This window comes from Canis lupus, chromosome 25 (assembly GCF_011100685.1).
Source record: "Canis lupus familiaris isolate Mischka breed German Shepherd chromosome 25, alternate assembly UU_Cfam_GSD_1.0, whole genome shotgun sequence".
Lineage (NCBI taxonomy): Eukaryota > Metazoa > Chordata > Mammalia > Carnivora > Canidae > Canis > Canis lupus.
Window position 1 is genome coordinate 21,631,178 of NC_049246.1, and position 6,608 is coordinate 21,637,785.

A 6,608-nucleotide genomic window follows, 5' to 3' on the forward strand; every position below is an offset into this window, starting at 1 on the left:
ACAAACTGGACAACCTACAAGAAACAGAGAAATTTCTAGAAGCATAAAACCTACCCAGACTAAATCATAAAGAAATACAAAGTCTGAACAGATGGATTACTAGAAAGGAAATTGAATCATTAATCAAAAAACTGAGCAGAGAAAGTCCAGGACCACAGGCTTCCCTGGTAAATTTTATCATACTTTTACAAAAGAATGAACACCAATTCTTCTAAAACTCTTCCAAAAAACCAGAGGAGGAACCTGCTAAGGAGCTGGAGCTCTAGCCCAAGCCCAACCCTGCGCTGGTGGCTGGCTGTGTGGAAACCACCGGCCTAGCCTCTCTGTGGTGACACTGGTCCCTTGCAAGGGAGGATGCTAAGCACACACCACCCCCGCCTACAGTAGTGCTCTTTACTTCACCAGGGGCACAGGAACCACCACAGCACTCACCTGGAAAACTTATCCTCAGCCCCTGACTTCCTTGCAGCAGACCGCCCTCCAACTCTTCACAGCCCCACCTTGCTCCACCCTATGGTTCTGCCAGTAAGCACCCAGGGCACAGGCAATGAGGAAGCACTTGAGAACCTAGTCCCTATGACCAAGGAGTCCCAGGGCTCCGGGGTCCTGGCCACCTGTCTCCACCATGAAGCTGAGGCCCTGGTTTGCTTCAGCAGGTGCCTTGGTCCTGGTGGCAGCCATGCCTGTGACTAGAAGGTCTATACCAACACTTGAGTAAGCAAGCATTCCAGAAGGTCCAGCTGCAGCAGACAGCCTGGCACATAAGAATGGCTTCTTCATCCTGTGCCAGATATTCACAACTATTACCACTTCTGGCACTGAGAGGTGACAAAGCAGTCCCTGTTGCCTCACCATCTGGAACATCGTAGACTCTGGAGGGAGCCTCAATTACAGTGGCTGGAGCAGCTGGTGGCAAAGCAAAGGACCCAAAGAGATGCATACCAGGAGCCTAGGAACACCAAGTTTCAGCAGCAGTGGTACCTGTCTGGCATCACCCAGGGCGACCTTAACATGAAGGAGGCCTGCATTCAGGGGTACAACATTGTGGTCTCCATTCTGGGTGATGTAATCGAGAAGAACCACCCAGACTTGGCAGGTAATTATGATCCTGGGGCCAGCTTCAATGTCAATGACCAGGACCTGACCACCAGTCTTTTTTTTCTTTTTTTTAATTTATTCATTTATTCATGAGAGAGAGACAGACAGACAGGCAGAGGGAGAAGCAGGCTCCATGGAGGGAGCCTGATGTGGGACTCGACCCCCAGTCTCCAGGATCAAGCCCTGAGCTGAAGGTGGCGCTAAACCACTGAGCCACCCGGGCTGCCCTGACCTCCAGTCTTAGTGCACACAGATGAATGACAACTGGCATGGCACACAGTATACGGGCCAGGAGGCTGTGGTGGCCAACAACAGTATCTGTGGCATAGGTGTAGACTACAATGCCTGCATCGGGGAGGTACACATGTTGGATGGTGAGATGATAGACATGATAGGAGCACACCCCCTAAGACTGAACCCCAACCACATCCGCATCTATGATGCCAGCTAGGGCCCCGAGTATTGACGGCAAGCCCATGGATGGACCCAACTATCTCACTGAGGAGGCCGACTTCTGGGGGAAGTTAGCCAGAGCCACAGAGGATGGGCTTCATCTTTGGGCCTTGGGAAATGAGGGCCAAGAGCATGACAAGTCTAATTGTAACTGATATCTACATGCTGTCCCTCAGCAGCACCACAAAGCTTGGCAATGTGTTCTGGTATAGCAAAGCCAGCTTGTACACACTGGCCACTACCTATAGCCATAGCAACCAGAGCAAGAAGCAGATAGGGGATGCTTCTAGGATCTTCAGAAGTGTACAGAGTCTCACACAGGGATGTAGGCCTCTGCCCCATTGGCAGCTGGCACCATCATTCTCATCTTGGAAGCCAGAAAGAGCTTCACCTGGTGAGACTTCAAAGTCAGCCTACCTCATTGCTAATGATTGCATCAGCAATGGTGTGGGCCCAAAGGTGAGCAATTCATATGGTACAGAATATTGGACAAGGGCTGTGGTGAGCCTGGCCTAGAACTGGATGGCAGTGGTCCCACAGAGGAAGTGCATCATGGACACCTTCACTGTGTCTAAGTACATTAGGTAACAACTGGAGGTACAAAAGACTGTCCCTGCCTGCCTGGGGGGAGCTCAGCCACAGCACACAACTGGAGCATGCACAGTTCCACCTCACCCTCTCCAACTATCGCCATAGCTACTTGGCTGTCCAACTGGTCAGCCCTACAGGCACCTGTTCCACCTTGCTGGCTGCCATGTCAGACAATTACTCCACAGATGGGTTTAAGAACTGGGTCTTCATAGTAATCCATTCCTGGAATGAGAAGTCTTCTGGCAAGTGGGTCCTGGAGACTGAAGACACCAGCAAAGCCAACAACTATGGGACACTAAGTTCACCTTTGTGCTGGATGTCATGGCCCTGAGAGCCTGCACACACCTCCCTAGAGTTCAAGACATATTTCCAGTCAGTAGCACTGAGAATGATGTGGAGATCATGCAGGCCAGCATCTGTGCCCCATGCCACACCTTGCGTGCCATGTGCCAGGGCTGGCCCCTACAGGCTGCCTCAGTTGTCCCTGCCATGCCTCCCTCAACCCTGTGGAGCAGATGAGTTCCCAGTAGAGCCAGAGCACCCTTGAATTCCTGAGCAGTAGCCACCCCAGGAGGTAGAGGTGGAGTGTTGGCTAAGGGCAAACAGCAGGGCTGCTGCTCTCATATTTGCCTGAGGCATACTAGTCTTCATCACTGTCTTTGTGGTCCTACAACAGCACTGTAGCTTCAGCTTCTGGGGGGGGGGGTGAATGTGTACACTGTAGACTGTAGCCTCATCTCCTACAAGGGGCTGCCCCCTGAAGCCTGGAAGGAAGGGTGCCCATCTGACTCAGAAGAGGATGACGGAGGGCCAGAGCAAGAGGACCACCTTTATCCCTGACCATGAGTACCTATGCCTGGCCCTTCAAGCCCGTCTCACTCCTTGGGTATTTTTTAATTCATCAAAGTGTTGTGTTGTTGTTGTTGTTGTTTGTTTATCTCGGGACTGGGTTTTGACCCCAGCTAGGAGGCAAGAGGGCCACTGACTGCTTCCCATCCTACCCTTGGATAGCCTGAGGCAGGGCCCCAGGAGCAGCTGGGGGAAAGGGAGGGTCTCGTCCCACCTGTAGGACCCCCTTCATATGGAGAAAGGAGTAGAACATTTAGGGACAGCTTTCCAAGGTCCAGGGGGCCAGCCAGAGTTCCCTGAGGAGTGAAAAGGATCAGTCCTTCTTTTTCAGGATTCCTGACCTGAGCTACAGCTCTTGCCCCTATTCTGTTCTGTCCCTCTAAAGCACTAATGGTTCCCCCACTCCTCATCTAGGCAGCAGGGAGACTGGCCTAGGAGGTTGAAGGAGAAGGCCACCTCTCCAAGATCTTTAGTATCTCCAATCTTGAACCCCATCTCTGGTGAGCCTGAGGAGGAAACAGCGATCAGAGGAAGGACAAGGCAAAGCAGGTGCTTCCAGGGTAAACGTGTACACATGGTAGTGTTTGTCTCTTTGCTCACCTGGCTGCCTGCTGAACATGGCTGGCCTGACCAAGCCTCATGCTGGTGTCCTGACCACCTTACCTTCTCAGCCTCTCTCCCCTCCTGCCAGGGTCCAACTCTGTTTTCAGAGCTCAGAGCTGCCTGGGCTGACATTTACAGTCCCAGAAACAATGAGTGGCTGGTGAGGAGGGATGGTGTGAGGATCACAGGGAGGTTATATTTTCATTTTGTGATACTTCACTGTATATGTTGATTTTTAAAATATTTTTAAAATATTTATTTTAGAAGGAGAAAGAGTGATTAGGGAGAGGGACAGGGGAAGAAGGAGAGAATCCTTAAGCAGACTCTCCACTGAGCACAGAGCCTGATGTGGGGCTTGATCCCAGGACCCTGAGATCATGAACTGAGCTAAAATCAAGAGTCAGATGCCTAATAGCCACTCAAATGACCCTTTTCTTTTGTATTTTTAATGGGGGTAGCCCATTAAAAGGTGGGTAAATGGATGATCCACCTTCCCACACCCACTGTCCACTCTGCTATTCCCCCCCACTACTCTGGCCCTGAGGTGTATGTGGCTGCAGCATATTGATGAGGAGTAAGGAATAACTAGTCTCAAGTCCTGAAGAGGCAGACAGGCAAGCCAGCTGAGCCCTTGGAAAGGGGATCACAGTGGGAGGGGCAACCTATCATCCATGTTTCAGATGGGGCTCATGGTGTGAAGGACTCATGGGGGACTGGTTTTTCAAGGGCTAGGGGTGGAGGTGTTGGTATTGAGGCCCCTCTAACACTGTGCCCTGGTGAAGAAAGCATTGACCTATTTTGCTCCTCAAATCTCCTTCTGATGTGCCTTTTACATTTCTTCCATTAGCACAATCAGTACTCTGTCATCTGAGAGCCTCCTTTTCTTTATCTTTCTTAGTCTTTGCCTAGCACCCAGCCACCTGCCCATGGGTGTCCTCTCTTTTCTCATCCCCCTTTCCTCACCCTTGGGGCCAGCTTCACTAATTTTATGATACTGGGTTGGTGTCCAGTGATTTTTTTCTCTTATAATTTAAACAGACCCAGAATAGTTGGTTCTATTTAATGGACATGAGATAATATTAGAGGTTTTAAAGTGATTAAATGTGCAGACAATGCAAATAAAAAAAAAGGAAATATTTTATGAATCCAACATTACCCTGATACCAAAATCAGATAATACCCCCCTGAAAAAGAAAATTTCAGGCCAATATCACAGATGATCACAGATTTAAAAATCCTCAACAAAACATTAGCAAACCAAATTCAGTAATATGTTTAAAAGGATTATACAGGGGCACCTGAGTGGCTCAGTAGTTGAGCATCTGCCTTTGGCTCAGGACATGATCCTGAGGACCTGAGATTGAGTCCCGCATCGGGCTCCCCACGGGGAGCTTGCTTCTCCCTATGCATCTGCCTCTGCCTCTCTGTGTCTTTCATGAATAAATAAATTAAAAATTTTAAAAATATAAAAAGTTTATACATCATTATCACATGCAATTCATTCCGTGGATTCACAGATGGCTCAACATCTATAAATCAATCAACATAATGTACCACATTAATAAAATGAAGGATAAGGAATCATATCATTTCAGTAGATGCAGAAGAAGCATTTGACAGAATTCAATATCCATCCATGATTAAAAAAAAAAAAAACTCTCAACAAATTAAATATAGAAGGAACGTACCTCAATATAATAAAAGCCATATATGGGAAGCCCCCAGCAAACATTATAAGACTAAAAGGCTAAAAGTGTGCCTCTAAGACTAGAAATAAGTCAGGGTGTCCACTCTCACCATTCTAGTCAACACAGTACTGGAAGTCCTAGTCAGAGCAATTTGGCAAGAAAAAGAAATCAGGCAGAGGCATCAGGCTTTCTGAGTTCAAACTATATTACAAAGCCATGGTAATTAAAAATAGTATGGTGCTGGCATAAATTCAGACCTAATATAGATCAATGGATCAGAATAAAACAAATTCACATAGTCAATTTTTTACATGATAGCCAAGAATATACAATGAGAAAAAAACAGTCTCCTCAATAAATTGTGTTGGGAAAACTGGACATCCACATACAAAGGAATGAAACTGGCTCTCTATCTTATACCACACACAAGTATCAAGTCAAAAGAGAATAAGCTGGGGACCTAGGTGGCTCAGTTGGTTAAGCATTTGTCTTTGGCTCAGGTCATGATCTCAGGGTTTGGGATATATACCTGAAGGAAATGAAACAGCTTCTGGAAAAGTCATCTAAACCTTCATGTTCACTGAAGCATTATTAACAATAGCCGAGACATGGAGACAGCCTAAGTGTGTGTTGATGGATGATGAATGGATAAAGGAAAATGTGGATAAAGGAAATGTGTAATTTTTTTACAATGAAATACATTTATTGCCCAAGAAAAACTTATTAAAAAGCAAGAATAAAATACAAACTTTTCCTCAGAAAGTTATTTGACTTTTGTCTTTATGCTGACGTTGTAAATCTAGCAAATTATTTGGCAGCAAATAGAAGACTACTGGGACACTTAGACCAAAGATGTGTGGTTGTTCATAGTTGAATAAAGAACAGATCTTAGCTTCTGATTTCAAAGTTCTAAGTCTATTATATCAATAACATTTGATGGAACTTCACAAATAGAATATTCTGCTTTGATTGACTATCAGCTCATAAACAGGTAACAAGTTCACCAATCCAAGAAAGACTTTTGATGGTTCCAGAAAATAGGGTCCACTGGAGTAGGCAAAAGATGGGTTGCTCTAACATCATCTCTTCCATATTCCAGATTGGCCCGTAACTCAGTTATAAGTGCATTAATAAACCCTGAACTTTGTAGTGCTGTTGCACTAGGTGCTTTTGATGCCACTTGTGTAACCCGACTCCATAGCCAAATGTGTTATGCCTACTGATCTGTATTATGCACACACACACACTGGAAATATTATTCTACCATATAAAAACAAGGAAATTTGCTATTTGCCACAAGATGGATGAACCTTGATGGCATTATGT

General features: G+C 46.4%; 1 pseudogene; it reads left to right on the forward strand.

Annotated features, from left to right (window-relative positions):
• The first annotated feature begins 625 nt into the window (after positions 1 to 625).
• Positions 626 to 6,393, forward strand: LOC100685963 (annotated as a pseudogene).
• Positions 6,394 to 6,608: the final 215 nt, after the last annotated feature.